The sequence below is a fragment of the Urocitellus parryii genome, chromosome 12, assembly GCF_045843805.1.
Source record: "Urocitellus parryii isolate mUroPar1 chromosome 12, mUroPar1.hap1, whole genome shotgun sequence".
Lineage (NCBI taxonomy): Eukaryota > Metazoa > Chordata > Mammalia > Rodentia > Sciuridae > Urocitellus > Urocitellus parryii.
In genome coordinates, this window is record NC_135542.1 from 100,454,187 (window position 1) to 100,471,733 (window position 17,547).

Consider the following 17,547-nt stretch of genomic DNA (forward strand, 5'->3'; position numbering starts at 1 on the left):
ATGAATGCTTGCACAACATTCAAAGGCCCTGTGTAAGTGTATGGACAGAGACACTGTGTGTGCATTTTGTATAAACTTGTCTGCATATGCTATATATGTATGCAGACAAAGTTTTCCATAGCATTAATAATAAAGAGAATTTTTTAGCAGTGAAAACTGAGGTAACAAGGCTGTAAAAGGTTAACAGAGTTATTCAATCTCTTAAAATTATGAGGTGTTCTATGATTTAGGTCAGAATCCCCAGAATGAGTGCCTAGGACTGACACTATTTATTTGAATAACTCCTCTTAGGAGAATGGTTATGAAGAAAAGATAGGGTGAAAGAGAAAAAGGTAAACAAGAATCTGGTCCAGAAGTAGATTTATGAAGCGAAAAGTTCACCATAGACTTAGTCTTGGGATTAAGGCCCTGTCTTTTATACTCTGTTGTCAAGCAACCATTGGGCAATGAGGTGGAGGTGGGGCTATTTTTGTGTGTGTGTGTGTGGCATTTGGCTGAGAGTAATTATTCAGGAAAAGGACATCTGAATTATCAACTAACATTCAGGGAAATTGAAATAGGAGCATGAACCTGGCCAATAATGGGGATCAGAACAGGACACAAACAGCACTCACTAAACAATGTAGAAAAATGCTTCCTATTTTGTTGCATATGACTTATCCTGGCATGCCTGACTAACCCTATGTCAGTTTCTGTCACTTAACCTCATGGGGTATTATTATTTAGGTATGAGGTATCCTCCAGAAGTTCCTGTGAGAGACAATACAAGAATATTCCTAGGTGAAATTATTAGATTATGAGACATTAACTGGGCAGTAATTACAGGCACGTGGGATATGACTGGAGGAGGTGGGAGCATGCCTTTGGGTTTTATATTTTGTATAAATAACTCTCTTGGATTCCTATTGTCATGTCTTCAGCTGCTTTCCTCTACCACGCCCTGAAGGGTTAGCCAGCACCCCAGCAGAGCAGGTTGCTCCTCAGAAGGTGTGAGCCTCCTGGGAAAATAAAAAGTCTGAAATAATCAGTAAGAAATAAAGACAAATTCAAAGATTGAATTTAAAAGTGGGTCTTCTGATGGGTCTTTCAGCTTTGGTAGGAACTTGAACTGGACCACTGAAAAAGGTTCCAATTCTTTATTTAAGGGGTAGTAGACCAAAGGTAGGGGATAAGATTTCAGTAGGAGAGGTCTTGTTTCTCGGTGTGCAGAAGTACATAGGTTGTTTGGTTTTTGGAAGGTCATACCCATCACTGGGAGGCTGTTTGATCCTCAGGCTGTGAGTTAAGACAGGGCACCAGCATTATCTGAGCACAGGAGTTTTCAGAGAATCAGCTTGCCTGCCTTAATTGTTTGCACAAACCCATAATTTATATATGGCTTCCAACAATTCCCTTCCACCATGATGTTCTGCATCGCCTTGGGCCCAGAGCTGTGGATCTACCATCTTCGAACTAAGACCTCTAAAACTGGGAGACTCAAGTAAATGTTTCCTCCTTTAATTGTTTTTGTCAAATATTTTGATCATAGCAATAAAATGTTGACTAAAATAGAAATAGGTATTTCTAGAAGTAGGGCCATTGTGGTTACTAAACTGAAAACATGGTCCAAAAACCATTGGAAATTATTTATAAAAGGAGAAATTTTGAAAAGTTTAGAGATACAAGACAGAAAAGCTTTAGATTGTTGTAAGTGGAGCTTAATGGGTGTTTTTTTCTGGTAGGAACTCAAACTGCTGATAACGCTGTGGACAGTAAAGACTGGGCTCATGACTTTTCAAAGAAGAAAAAAATCTATTTTGCCCTTATCCTGACATTCTTTGTGCATCTGAATTTAAAGTTGATGAACTCATTAAATCTGGTGAAGGAAATTTCAAGGTAGCACAGCATTCAGGTAGTGTTATGGACATTGCTGGCAATTTTCAGCAAATTTGACTTTCATAATCAGAAACAGAAAACAGAGCAGACAGATTTGAAAAGCTTGCAGTTTGGTCAGAAAAGTTCAAGTAAAACTGGGGATTAAGAAAAATGTCGTTGTTGAAGAGATCACAGTCAATAAAGAGAAGCTGCTAAGTACTTTATCCAAAAACAATAGGAAAGATATCTCAAGAGCATCTCAGGAATTGGCACCACCACACTTATCTCAGGCTCAAGGGTGTAAAAGTAAACATTCCTTTGAAAAGAGACCACAGGGGCACTCTGCTTACAGTGGGGCCATATAAAGTTTTTTCACCAGATTTAGCTACCCAGGAACTCAGAGGCTGGTGTAGACATGGCTCTTAGAAGCTTAGCTACTGCTTGTGATGGCAGACCTTGGTGAAAAGCATGTGGTGCTGATGCTGGAGTTATGGTATCATGGAGACTTCCACTGAAATTTCAAAGGAAGGCCTGAGAGGTCAGGCAAAGTTTAGTAGGGTCAAAGTTCCTGCAGGCTGCCCCTAAGAGGGTAAGGAATGAAGATGAGAGAAGGTCAAAGCTGCAAGAGAGACTTGTGAGACAAGAAATGCCAGTAACATTGTACTAAATAAAAATGCAGGAATCTAGCAGAAACAAGCCAAAATAGAGGTCATATGGGCTGCAATCAGCAAGGTCATAGTGGCAGAGCTACACAAACCATTTGGAGAGAGCATTATGATAGGTACCCAATTGCTGGACCTGGAGCTACAAGACTTATTTGTTCAGCTAGTTTTCAGGCATACATTCAGCCTCCTTCCTTCTTTCTATGCCCACATTTATCCCTTGTAGAATGGAAATTCTTACTCTGTGCCATTAAACATTGGATGTATATAATTTGCTTTTGACTTTTACATGGATTAATATTGAGAGTTTGCCTTGAATCTCAAAGAAGACTCTGTAGTTGGATGTTTGGATAATGCTGAAATTCTTAAGAACATAGCAACTCTTGAAAATGGACCAAATGTATTTTGCATTGTTGCGTGGGCATGAGCTTTTAGGGGGAAGGGGCAGAATTTTATGGTTTAGATATGAGGTATCACCTGAAAGTTCTTGTATGAGACAATGGAAGCACTTTCAGAGGTGAAATGATTAGATTGTGATAGTTGTAACCTAATCAGTAGATTAATCCTCTGATATGGATTAACTGAGTGCTAACTATAGACAGGTGGGGTGTAGTGGGAAAGGATGGGTGACAGGGGTGTGCTTTGGGGTTTTATTTTATTTTTTCCTGGTGAGTGGAACTCTCTTTCTTCTTCTTGGTTGATATTTTCTGCTGCCACACCCTTCCACCATGATGTCCTGTCTCATCTTGACCCCACAGGTATAGAGTTGGTCGATGGTGAACAGAATCACTGAAACCATGATCCAAAAGAACTGTTTCCTCCTCTGTGTTGTCTTATCAGGTCTTTTGGTTGCAGTGATGAAAATGCTGTCTAAAACAAGAAGGGAAGAAAAAAAATGATCTAGCAAAGTTGGTCAGCAATTGACACTAAACTATGATTTCCAATAGGTTATCATGTCTGTTACAAATTGTCACAAAATGATCATAGAATCTAATCTATCCTCTTACCATGAAGATCATGCTAAACACTTGAACTTAAGGATTTTGTAAAGAGGTAGTCAATTGGTTGGAAATAATTAAATCGGATACCTCAAGCGCCTTATTCAAATTCTTTATAATATTTACTACTCTCTCACTAGAAACTGTTAGCTGCACCATCCAGAAAGGAGCTATTTTAATTAAAATAAGCTCAATGCTGTGTTATTTTGTCATTGTTCCACATGCCAAGAATGCTTTATTTTATGATCAACCATTTAATGTGTACTTTCATGGTCAATTTCACTGACAGTGATATAATATGATAATAAATAGCCAAGCAAACCAATCCAAATTCTCCCACATTTTTTTTTAAGGTTGTTGAGAGAGGGGTATAAAAAACAAACTTAACGATAATGACAAATAAAATAAATGCAGGATTCTAAAGGGAAAACATAAGCATTGATTAAAGGTTTAGCCTTCAAATAATTATTACTTTATAATATTTGTCACATTTGAGAGAACTACGGGTAAAGGGAACTGCCTAAGTAGCTGAAATTTACAAACCAGCAAATCGTGCTAGTTTGAATACTTTCAAGATTAAAAAATAAATTTTTACTCTGTCTTAGAGTCTAGGGAAGCACATATCACTTGGAAAGAAGGTAAAGCAGACAGAGTTTCTCCAAGATTAAGTGCAAAATATTGTGCATGTGAATTTTAGTCTGCTTTCTTTAGTAAATTATCAAATGTACTAAAATACAAAGACATAGAAAATTAGATAATGTTTTATTTATATTAAAAGGAGATGGTCAGGGATCTAGGGTCATATTACTAAAAGTTTCTTACTGAAAATTGCTACAAATTGCACCTTCATATAAATATTTTAAACTTGGAATAGCAAAAAACAAAACATGGTATAAGATTGATACTTTGAGTTCTGGTCCTTTTTATGGATGTATTTCATTCTTAATGGTTTGACCACTTAAGACTTTAATAGTCTTACCATAAGACAAGTAATCCCAAAGGTTGAAAGGACCCTCTCCTCCTCTGTTTCAAAATTGGTACTAGCCCAAATGGACAAGATGGCTGAACACACAAAATGATCTGCAGGAATGCTTTATCTTTGTGTCACAAATCTCTCATTTTCCATTAATAATAACGATAGCTGCTATTCATTGAAATGCTACTAAATGTATGGCACTGCTAAGTTATAGCACTTAGTGCTTAACGTTATCCAATTTGATTAAGAACTTCAGTGGGATAATTTTGCTTCCTTTAAGCATCAGAGAGAACACAAGTTCAGAGTGATTAAATGGCATAAATATAGTCATATGGTAAACAAATGCCAAATTCATCATTCAGTTTGCAAATCTGAGCTTCTATGCTATAGGGTTTCCCCAATTTTCTTGCTCCCTCAGCTTTCAGTCTCTTAAAATCCCCCATTAGAGACATTAATTGGGGGGTATTTCTGACACAGTGACTGTCAGTGAAGAGCATTCATTTGGTAAATGGTGTTTCAATTGCATGTCAAATACAGTATACTTTGTAATCCTTATAAATTGTGCATACAAAAACGGAACATCACTACCTAGAATGTCCTATTATCTTCAAAAATAATAACTGCTTAGTGCACTCATTGCTATCTTCCCTGCATCTCCAGATAGCTACAATGGAGAAGCACATGTGAATTTGTTCTTCCTCTCCCATCCACATGGTCACATGTGTAATCTTGCCAAGTAGTATAGATAGGTACTTTCATCTTGGGCTGTGATATATGGAAAGACAAGGCTGAAAAATCTCTGGTGGTAAGGTTGTGTTTAGAGGTAAAGGACATATCAACAATTTCTCTGGATATTATTGTCAAGGGGTCTATGAGCTGGAACTGGTTGGAAGTCAGCGCAGAAGGCCAATGATGTGATGAGATCAACTAACTCTGACTTCCACTCAGCTGCTGGATCTAACAGTGGGACTGGATGGAACTCCACATGTTTAACCTCTAGTTTCCAGAGAGCTACTAGTATTGGCTCCTTGTAATGGTTAATAATGATATGACTCAATAAAGTATGCTTTAAATGACTGAGTATAAACACTAGTCAAAGTCCACAGAAGGAAGCAGACACACACGGTTATAAAAGATCAGTTTGTGCTGCCTTCTTTCACATTTCTCTCTGAAGTATATGATCACAAGGGTAAAATTCTGTACCCTGTGTTTGAAGTATTGATCCACAGACACACCAATAATCATGCATTTCTTTTTCTTCTGAACCCTTCTTAAATATAGTCTGCTGGGTGAAGAGTTGCTGTGCCTGGAGTCCTATTACCTGTGAATGTCAAGGCTCAAGGGAAGTGAGAGTACCTGTCCTAGGGCACCTGATAGCAGCTCCTCTCAGATTTCCTTTGACATTTGCTATCTTATAATAGCAAATGTTGCCTTATTCTTTCCCTTTTGTCCCTCTGATTTCATCTCTACCCCTGTGAAAGAAATGGTCCAAATCTTATCTTGAAACGCTAATATCAACTTATCCTGGTACATCATTTTCTTTCTATTGCTTCATCTGATACTGGCTGCCGATGAATTATACTTAAAGGAGGAAAAATTTATTGATAACTTTAAATTTCCCACCCTATGCTAAGTAGGGAATAAACAAACAAACAAAAATCAAGGCATTCTTACTGGAATGAAGATTACATTTAATTATGTACTGAAATCTTTGTTGTAATCTCTTTTCTATAACTATAAAAAACATCTGAGAATGCCTAATTAAAAAAAACAGATTTATTTGGTTCATAGTTCTAGAGGCTAGGAAATCTAAGAACACGGTACCATCATCTGGTGAGGGACTGATGTGGTATCATTCTATGGCAGAAGGTAGAAGACCAACAAAAAGTAGATGTAAGAAAATGAGAGAATGCAAAACTGGCTTTTATAATAATTCAATTCCCACAATGACCAGCCTACTTCTGTGAATGCCCACCAACTATCACTTAAATACTTCTCTTTGGGATCCAGCTCCCACCACAGTTGCATTGGGGTTGAAGATTCCAATGCACAAATTTTGAGAGGCACATATAGCATCCATATGAAACAAAAGCCCCTCTCATTAAATTTAAGGTAGACAATGAATTTTTCACAACAAAATTATTTAAAAAAAACAAAATCAAATACTTTGGCATAACATATAACTAACCAAGTATGGATATGATTTAATATTTCCACTAGTTTTGCTATTCCTTAATCATTGAGAGATACCTGATTGGTATCAGGATATATTTGGGTACATAGAAAATAATATAAATTGGTGGAAAACTTAGCAAGCAAATTTGTGTTTTGAAATGACTCCTCAAGGAGTGTTCATTTGCCCATTTTAAAATGTGTGATCTCGAGCAAAAACCAACCAAACAAACAACAACAACAACAAAAAAAAAAAAAAAAAACAAGGTCAGGAGGCATAACACTACCTGATTTTGAAGTATGCTACAAAGTAGTAGGGATCACAGCAGTGTGGTATTGGTATAAAAGCAGACACAAGCCAATAGAACAGAACAGAGGACCTAGTAGTAAATCGATGTACCTATAGTCTAATGTTTAAAAAGTTGCTATGAACACACACTGGAGAAAGGAGTGTTTTCTATGAAGGGTGCTGGGAAAATTGAATATCCATATGCAGAAGAATGAAACTAGAGTGCTTTATTATTCCAGTTAAAAAATAATTGAAAAATGGGTTGAAGATTCAACTATAATGCCTGAAATAAGAAATTAGTTAAAAAGAAAAGAAAAAGAAGAAAAAAAGAAAAGCAGAGAAAATGCTATGGAACATTAGAATGGGCGAGGATTTTATTTTTTTGGAGGTGGAAGACCCCTAAAACACAACCAACAAAAGCAGCAAAAATAGATAAATGGGATTACATCAAACTAAAAAGCGTCTGCAAAGAAAAAGGAATCATCATTAAAGAGACCACCTACCTAATGTGAAAAAATATTTTCAAACCACACAACAGACAAGGGATTAAAATATACAATATATAAAGACTCCAAAAATGCAAGAGCAAAAACAATTAATAAAAACCTGATTAAAGACTGGACAATAGACATAGACATTTCTCAAAAGAAGACATACAAATGGCTGCAAAGTATATGAAATAACATTTAACATCACTAATCAACAAGGAAGTACAAATCAAAATCACAGTGAGACATCACCTCATTTCATTAAGAATGTCTGAGATCAGAGAGACAAGTTACAAAAGCTGACAAGGATGTGGCAAACAAGAGACCCTCAGATACTTTTGGTGGAAATCTAATTTAGTACAGCTTTTATCTAAATATAATGGAGGCTCCTCAGAAAGTCAAATAGAAAACTACTACTATATGGCCCAGCAGTCCCACTACTGGGTATATATCCAAAGGAAATTAATCTCCTATTTATTTATTTTTGATTCTGGGGATTGAATTGAGGGGTGCTTTACCACTGAGTTAAATCCCCAGTCCCTTCTGATTTTAATTTGGGACTAGGTCTCTCTAAATTGCTGATGTTATCACAAAGTTGCTGAGACTGGCCTAAAATTTATGATCCTCCTGCTTTAGCCTGCTAAGTCTCTGGGATTGTAGATTTGTGCCACCATCCCTGGCTTCCATGTTTTTCTCATTGTTTCAGGTCTTATATTTAAATCTTTAATCCAGTTTTAATCCAGTTTTAACTGGTGAGTTGGATTGATATTCATAATAATCAAGAGCTAGAAACTAAGTGTTTATCAGCTAACAAATAGATTTAGAAAATGTGGTTTCTATATCCAGTAGAGTACTATTCCACCATAAATAAGAATGCAAGCACTTGTGGCACCATCAAGATCAACATATGAAATGAAATAATCCCTGTATGGAAAGACAAGTATAGCAAGATCTCACTCATATGTGGAATCTGAAAATGCTACTCTCATACAAGTTGACAGAAGAATGTTCATTACCAAAGGCCAGTTATTGAAAACGAGGTATTGTGTTTTACCATTGTGCTACAGTTCTGAATAGGGACACTCCAAACAAATTAACAATTTAACAAAATAACATCAATTCATTCCTTCTTTTTTTGATATCTTGCTAAACATTTACTTAGAATCCAAATGTCTTGCCAAGTGTGGTGGTGCACTCCTGTAATCCCAGGGTCTCAGGAGGCTGAGACAAGGGGATCACAAGTTCATAAGCCAACCTCAGCAAAGCGGGGAGGCATTGAGCAACTCAGTGAGACCCTGTCTCTAAATAAAACAAAATAGGACCAGGCATGTGGATCAGTGATTGAGTGCCCTGAGTTCAATCCCCAGTAACCACCCCAGCCCCCCACCCTCCTGCCCCCAAAGAAATTTAAATGCCTTACAATGATCTGCAAGTCTTTAAATAATGTGAGTCCAATAAATTCCTGACTTTGTATCCTCCCTCTTACCTAGTTCTCTCAATCCATCTCAGGGGTGCTGATTTCTTCTGTTTCTCAAACAGACTTGGACAGCCCCCATCAGGGACCTTCATGGGTTCCCTTCATTCTGGGTAAAAGTATCTTCTTTTCCCTCTTATATCCATCAGGTCTTTTTTCCAGACTTGGTCATCTCAGTAAGGCTCATTCATAGGAAATCTCCTCATTTGCTACGTAAGCCTCTCACAGCAACTCCCCCACTGATACTTTAATTCCCTTTTCTTACTTTATTTTTTCTTTCCTCTTTATCATCATTAAATATGAACTCCCTAAATACACATAGACTTCTGCTTCTGGGATTCATCACTAAATTCCCATTGCTTATAATATTCCCTGTCATCTGTCATCCACTAGGCACAGTCAGTATTATTGAATGCATGAATGCATACAATGGGTTGGGCTTTTTCCTAAAAATCTGTACATCATTTTTGGAAGAAAAATACATATGTATTTGGAAAAAAGTGTATATATATATATATATATATACACACACACACATATTCACTCAAAAGTACTGGAGATAAATAATTTTAATGCAGTATTTTAAAAAGTTAAATAGAATCAGTCACCATGCTGTACAAAGCTATATTAGATCCTGAGGAAAAAGGAAAATTCAGTATGGCTTACTTTGACTCTATTTAAAAAGTAATATTATTTTCATGATGGATATTAATTTGTACCCCTTGGTACCATTTGAATTTATAACCCTTTAAATTTTGCAATGGAAAACTAAAAATATTTATTTCTCCCTTTTTTTCTAGCCACATTATGCTCCCCATAAATCAGCTCCCAATGAGATCACAAAATTATTTTTCAGCAGCAAGGAAACACCGAGCACCTAGTTACCTCAAAGTCAATATTAGTTACTTTACAAAACTGAAATAGGTATGTCAGTCTTGAGCTTTAGATGCTTGAGCAGAAGTTAATTAAATATTTTGATCTAGAAAAGAAGTATTTTAAAAAATTCAAAGACACAAAGCAGATTAAATGTAATTTTTGCTTTTATTTGAGGATTATAAAAACACATTTTTATTTCATTGATACACACGACATTAAATTGAACAGCACAGACTATAAATAAATAAATCCCTTAATTTTATTTTATTTTTCTCTTTATACTGGGATTGAAACAAGGTGCACTTAACCACCGAGTTACATACCCAGTCCTTTTTTTTTTTTTTTTTTTTTTTTTTTTTGAGACAGCGTCCTGCTAGCTTGCTAAGTTGCAGAGGTTCTCAGTAAATTGTTGAGGCTGGCCTGGAACTTGCTATCTTCCTGCCTCAACTTTCTAAGGTGCTATTATTATAGACATATGCCACCACACCCAGCTAAATCCCTGTAATTTTTAATAAACCTCCTTACTGCATCTAATATATTTTTAGTAGATTCAGCAATATGATTGTCAGCTGTTAAGAAACAATTTTAGCAAATGGCAAAAGCAAAACAACATTTAAAAATCCCAAGATCATCATTTATAAAGAGACATACTTGTTTACATATGTGGTTGCATTCTTTATTTTTTTAAAAAAAACAATTGCTCCTGTTACTTTAAAAGCTTCTGAGCATTAACATATACCATTAAGTAACTTTCTGAGAGAAAAATGTAGGCTGTAGAGGTGATAATAGAGCAACATTAAGGGAAGCATCTGTAAACAGTTCACAGAAAATACCATCAGCTGATCATTTAGCTATAAGCTGTAAGGAAAATGGGCTTTAAGTTGGAAAAAAATCATTATAGCTATCCCGTTACTTCTATGGTAGCCATGAAAAATGAATACAGTAGGTTCAGAGAATGCAAGCCACAGCATTACATTTCCTTAAAGTGACTGTAAGCAGATGAATCTAAGAAAGATTATCGATTTTCATAGTTACCTAATGGGAAGGATAAATCTCAAAAGAAGCCAGAAGTTTGTGCGGATTTCATAACCATGTTTCAGAGTTAGAAAGATATGTGTGTGTGTGTGTGTGTGTGTGTGTGTGAGAGAGAGAGAGAGAGAGAGAGAGAGAGAGAGAGAGAGAGAGAGAGAGAGAGAGAGAGAGGTGAGGGGAGAGTGATCACTTTCAGTTTTGGATTTGTTTAAGTGGGAAATGGTAGCCAAAATACACCCCGTTTTATTCTCATCAGCAAACACTCATCCTTTCTGAGTTCTGGGATATGAGATGAGATGAGAGTGCTCATCACCTTTATCTATAATGAAAAATATATATAATAATAATTTAGATCTTTATTTTACACAGATGTAGTGAATTGAGTAGTGTCTTCCCAAAATTTGTGTCCACCTGGAACATCAGACTGTGACCTTATCTGGAAATACAGTCTTTACAGATGTAATTACTTCAAGATCTTGAGATGATTTCACCCTGGATGTGGGGATTCCAGTAGAATGCAATGACTAGTATCCTGCTGAGAAGAGGACAGAATGCAGACAGAGACAGAGAAGCAGATAGTGTGCACATAGAGGGAGAGATTGGAATAATGCATCTACAAGCCAAAAGAACCCACTGAAGATTGCCAGAAAATCCTCAAAACTCTGTGAGAGGCGTTGGGTGATTTTGCACTCAGAGTCCACACCACATAGGGAACCAGCCTTGCTAGCAACTTGATTTTGGACTTCTGGCTGCTGGTCTTGTGAGCAAATTTTAAGTCAGCAAGTTTGTTGTTGTAATTTGCTATGGTAGTCATAGGAGCTAGCAACCACTCAATGGGCATTTACAGAAAGCTAATACATTTTAGGGCAATACTTCAAATTGTAATGTTCAAAAGACTAAAGATATTTAAGGGGGCAGGACACAATGATCCAGATATGTAATATTTACTCACTATAAAACAAATATGAATAGAATAGAAGAGTTATTTGGAATAGTTTCACCAGAGAATTCTGTTGCACTAAAGAATCTGATTCACTGGGTTTTGGAAGGTTTCTGAAATAGTATGTGTAACAAATTATCAGGTGATGCCTATTTGGATGAGTCTGGAATGGCATTTTCAGTAACAAAGTTACAGCTGGCCACAGCAAAAGTCTCTAAGCCATGAATCCTGTTCTAATGGAGCTTGCAATCTATATGGAAAGGTAAATCTTATCACCATGAACAGTTACAAATAACTGAAAAATTATATGATAGTCAAAGATTAAAGACAGTAAATGATAAAAGGTTTTAGAAAATCAAGTAATCAGTGTAAGTTGGATAATCAGGGGATGTTTTAATAAAGGGACAGAACTTAAGTACAGAGTTTAAGTCAGCCAGAATGAGCAACAGTAAAATTGGTAAAATAGTAAAAACTAAAAATAAAAACAGTAAAATTAGCAGATCCATGATAGGCAACACTAGAGAATGATATTAGAAAGAACAATGGAATGTGTTGTGTAGGAATACAATTATTGTTTAATATAGTTACCATTGATAGGTGTTTCTGGTAACCAAATATTAATGAAAATTGTGACCATGTTTGCAAATATTTATAGGATGCAAAGCTTTTCCAGTTCACAATATAAGTAACAAAAAGCAAAATACAATGTGTTATAGAGTGTTGCTATATAGAATTATCCAAGAAGTGTGAGAGGCTTTGGATTTTTTAGAGTGGAAACAATATGAATTATTTTGTTTTGTTTCATTTTTTAAATTTCAACTATTGTTTTTATTTTTTTTCAATTCTGGGTCTGCTATTTCAAACACCATTGGGTCTTGTAAAGGAATGTGAATACAGATGTCAATTTAGTTCATATATTCATAGGGAATTTTCCAAATATTACAATACCTGCCACAGAAAGCTAATAATACTTCCAACGTGTTTCAAGGGACACATTTTGACCAATGTTATATAAGTTAAAAAAAAAACATTTATTAGTGAAGTATTTCATAGTCTTTTTGCATTTTCTGCTCCTACTTAGGAATGCTATGACAAAGAGCAGGAAGCATTTTCAGAAGTGGTGGGAAAAGTAACTTTAGTACAAATTTTAGTTTTGGAGCTTTTGTCTTCTGATGAATATTCACAGCTTATGATAGACTGGCATCATCTATGAGACTTGCAAATATTTCCGAACTAAGTGTTGCCTTCTCAATTGTTGTTAGCACCAATAGTACCATCAATAAATCAAGTAGATGAAGGGCTAGTGATAAGTTCTACACAAAAGTTAGGCATGAGTTGTCACTCCTAAAAAATAAAAGATAGTCTTTAATAGGTAAAGAAATGTAAGATGGTAGAGATTAATAAGAATATCTGTATCTACAAAAAGAGCAGATAGATTATATTAAAATATTACTCTATATCCCCTTCATTGAATAGGGCTTGGTATATATTTCCTCCACTTCCAAATAGAAGAGATTATATTTGTTTATACAATTTTACATATAAATATAATACTTTCCAATAAGAGAATGTCTTACCCAATGAGTTTATAAACACAATCAATAAGTTTATTTTATAAGAAACCACCAATAAAAGTATGATTTTTTAATTAGTTGCACATATTTGGATACCCTGAGTAGTCTAGTAAGTTTATTAAATGCAAGACAAAAATCTATTTTTCTAGCCCTTGACCAATACCACTAGCTATCTAAGAAAGTTTGAACATTTCAACATTTTTGAACACCTTTAAATTCACATGAATAGCTATTTTTACAGGTTTCCATATTTCAAAAATTGATAAAATATTTTGTTTAGATTTATGTGATGTCTAATATCATGTGATTTTCTTCATAGTAACAAAGGCAAAAAAGTAGATGTAAGTTTGGATGAGATATTCCTTCTACTTTTTAAAGTAAATCAACATTCTACATAATAATAAAGGGAAATATTATTGTAAAAGGTTCATAAATTAAGTTTTTCCTCTTCCTCATTCTCCTGAGTACTTTTTAGTGCTATCACACTTTATCACTATTGTTTGCCTAATAAAACTATTCATCCTGTGATGGAAATAACCATGTTAATTTTTAGACCCAGTACTAACCACAGCAATTAGCAGAGCATCTAGCAAAAATTTGGGCGTGCTTTATTCATTGAATGAAAAAAATTATGAGTAAATCAATATAAGCACAATAGTTGTTTGATGGTTTTCTGTGATTTTCAGGATTGAAAACTCCTGACCACATTTTGGTAGGATGATGATTTTTAGCATCATCATGGAAACCAAACTCACCTTTTTCCTTTGTCAACACTGCATTTGGGCTACATCAAATAAAACAGATTGAAACTGAAATAAACCAGCAGGTGATTATGTTTTTATTTGCCAGAGGAAACTATTTTAAATAGCTCCTCTATTCTGTCAATAATTGTTTTAAAACATTGTAAATATTACATTTCTGGATCATTGTATTTTGCCCTCTTAAACATCGTTTGTCTTACACAAATGATAAAATATTATTAAATAGGATAGATTTTGTACAGACACCTTAAATCAAGTGAGTTTTAGAAGGTCCAAGTCTTGCAATAGGCAGAATCATTAAGCTATGAAGCTTCCAATTTACCATCAGGTAAATTGACAGGTTTTTTTCAAGTGTTTGCTTTACCTCTGTATCTTGGAAGAATTTCTCTTTGCTTTCATACTTTTTTCTTCCTTTCAGAACACCAAGTATCCTTTTCTGAAGCTAAATGGAATATATGGCTCATTAAAATCTCAATGTTCATTCCCACCCCAGGTATAATTCAAAGATCTAGGTAGAAAACCTAATGTGTTCTTAGCTGCACATGTCCCAAAGGGGAGAACTTATTAAGCAAGTGGTACATTTTTTTTTCTTGATCTTTATTTACATTGTTGATCAATGGGAAAACATAGATCTCACAATTTCAAAATTGTAGCAAGATAGTACATGAAAAATATGCCATGTAAAATAAAATTTGACATAAACTTATATATACTTAAAATCATATGGTATGTTTAGTCGTAGTATTTTTATTTAATATTTTAGGACTCTCATGTAAAAATCTCAAAAGGAATAGAGCAAATAATTAATAAAGTTTGATAAGCAATTTCTCCATTTATAGGTTTATGTGGCTCCCTTTCTTTTACAAAGGGTTGGATTAAATAAACCTCTTCCTTTCATGACACACTATTGGTGTCTTTATTGGTGCTGCAAAGACTCCTTTTGTGATTTACCAATTTATTTATACCTTTAATCTCAATCTCCTACTCCTGTTTCCTCCTTCCCCGTATACATTAAACATTAACCTTAATGTGTTTAATGTGCATCTTCTATTGTAAAATGTGTTGTTTCTGTGTGTGTACCTTTTATTTTATCTTACTGCTATTGACTTCTAAGACTGTTTTAGTCAACTTTTCTGCCACTGTGAGCCAAAGACCTGACAAGAACAATTTTAGAGGAGGAAAAATTTATTTGATACCCACAGGTTCAGAGGCCTCAGTAGAGGGTCAACTCCATTTCCGTGGTCCTGTGGTGAGACAGAACACTATAGTTAAAGAGAGTGGAGGAGGAAACCTGCTGAGGACATGACAATCAGAAAGCAGAGCTAGTGTTCCAAACACTAGGGACAAAATATAAACCCCAAGGCACGCCCCCCCCAGTGACCCCACTTACTCCAAACATGCTCTACTTGCCTATGGTTATCACCGAGTTAATTCTATCAGTGGATTAACCCACTAAATAGGTTAAAGCTCTCATAACCCAATCACTTCACCTCTGAAAATTCTTGCATTATTTCACACATAAGCTTTAGAAGGACATCTCATATCAACCATAATGAGGACTTATTATTTAGATGCTTTCATTAAAAAATGATATTTCTAAGTGGGGCATGGTTGAACCCACCTTATTCCTAGACTTGGAAATTTGAGACAGGAGGATCACAAGTTCAAGGCCAGCCCAAATAAAATCTAAAAAATAAAATTTACCCAAAAATATTATGAAAGAGTGTAAGAATAAAATTTAGAAAAAGTTCAGGACTATCAGTCAGGGGCAGATTGCATGCACAGCATGCATGAGGACCTAGGTTTAATCCGTAGCACTAAAAAAATAAAAATATGTTTCTACATTTCCATCACTCTATATACATGTTAAAACCTCCGACTTCTTGTTCTTGATCCTCTTCTAAGACTTCTGAGCATTCCATTAATCTCATGGTACTCCACATTTTACTTATGCCTCCTCTTATGAACATATCCAGATTGTTGCTACATCCTGACAACCAAAGTGATACCCCCTGAGCATCTTTACTCATGTCTAGCCATATACCTGAATGTGGATGCATATTTGTTTGTGTGTGCAACATTCAGAGAAGAAATGATGTTGGGTCAGAAAATATTTCTAAGCTTAAATAACTAAGTAGTCCCCAATTGTTCTCCAGAAGGGCTAAATTATTTTCTACTCCTATATACATGTATTTCACTATTTCCCAAACCAAATTTGGCATTCTCTCGCTTCCAAATATTTTATAAAGTACATGTTAGGCAATCCTAATCCAGAAATCTGAAATCCAAAGTGTTCCAAAATCCACAATTTTCAGAGGATCAACATATAATCAAAAGTTGAAAACTCCTGACTTGACCTTATATGATGGGATGCAGCCAAAATACAGCTACAAAATAATTATATAAAATTAACTTTTTATAATGTGTATATAACACACATGTGAAGCATAACTAAATTTTGTGTTTAGACCTGGGTTTCTTTCCCAAGACATCTCATTATATATAGGCAAGTATTCCTGAAAATACCCCAAATCAGAAGCATATCTGGTTCCAAACATTTCGGATAAGGGATTTTCAACCTAGAGTTGAAAAGTGCCACCACATTGTGTTTTTTACTGGGTACTTAACCAATTACTCTCTCCATATATTACCATTTTTATTTTAATTTTTTTGATACTGGGGATTGAATTAAGGGGCATTTAACCACTGAGCCACATCCACAGACCTATTTTGTATTTTTCTTAGAGACAGGGTCTCACTAAATTTCTTAGTGCCTAGCTTTTGCTGAGGCTAGCTTTGAACTCACAATCCTACTGCCTCAGCCTCCTTGTGCAACTGAGATTACAGACATGCGCCACCATGCCTGGCTCCACATATTAGCCTTTTGGGAACTGTTATTGTTCAGATATGGTGTCCCTCGAAAGCTCACATGTGAGACAATGCAATAAGGTTTGGAGGAGAAATGATTGGGCTACAGCCTCAATATAATTAGTGAATTAATCTCTGCTGGGTTTAACTGAGTGGTGACTGGAGGCAGGTGCAGGATGGCTGGAGGAAATGGTTCATTGGAGGTGTGTCTATGGACTATATATTTCGCATCTAAAGAGCGAAATCACTCTTTCTGTTTCCTGATCACCATGTGAGCTGCTTCACTCACCAGGCTTTTCCACCATGATGTTGCGCCTCACCTTCAGCCCAGAGGAATGGAGCCAGCTTTCTATGGACTAAGACCTCTGAAACTGAAACTGTGAGCCCCCAAATAAACTTTTCTTTCCCTAACATTGGTCTGGTCAGATCTTTTAGTCACAGTACAAAAAAAGCTGGCTAAAACAGGGACTTACTTAAATCAGCTTTTTATTTGTCATTATTTTCAATTAGAGTTTTTAAAGGGGGTTTTAGCATTTTTGTGGGTGATTTCTCTTTAGATATTAATTCTATACTGGTTTTAGAT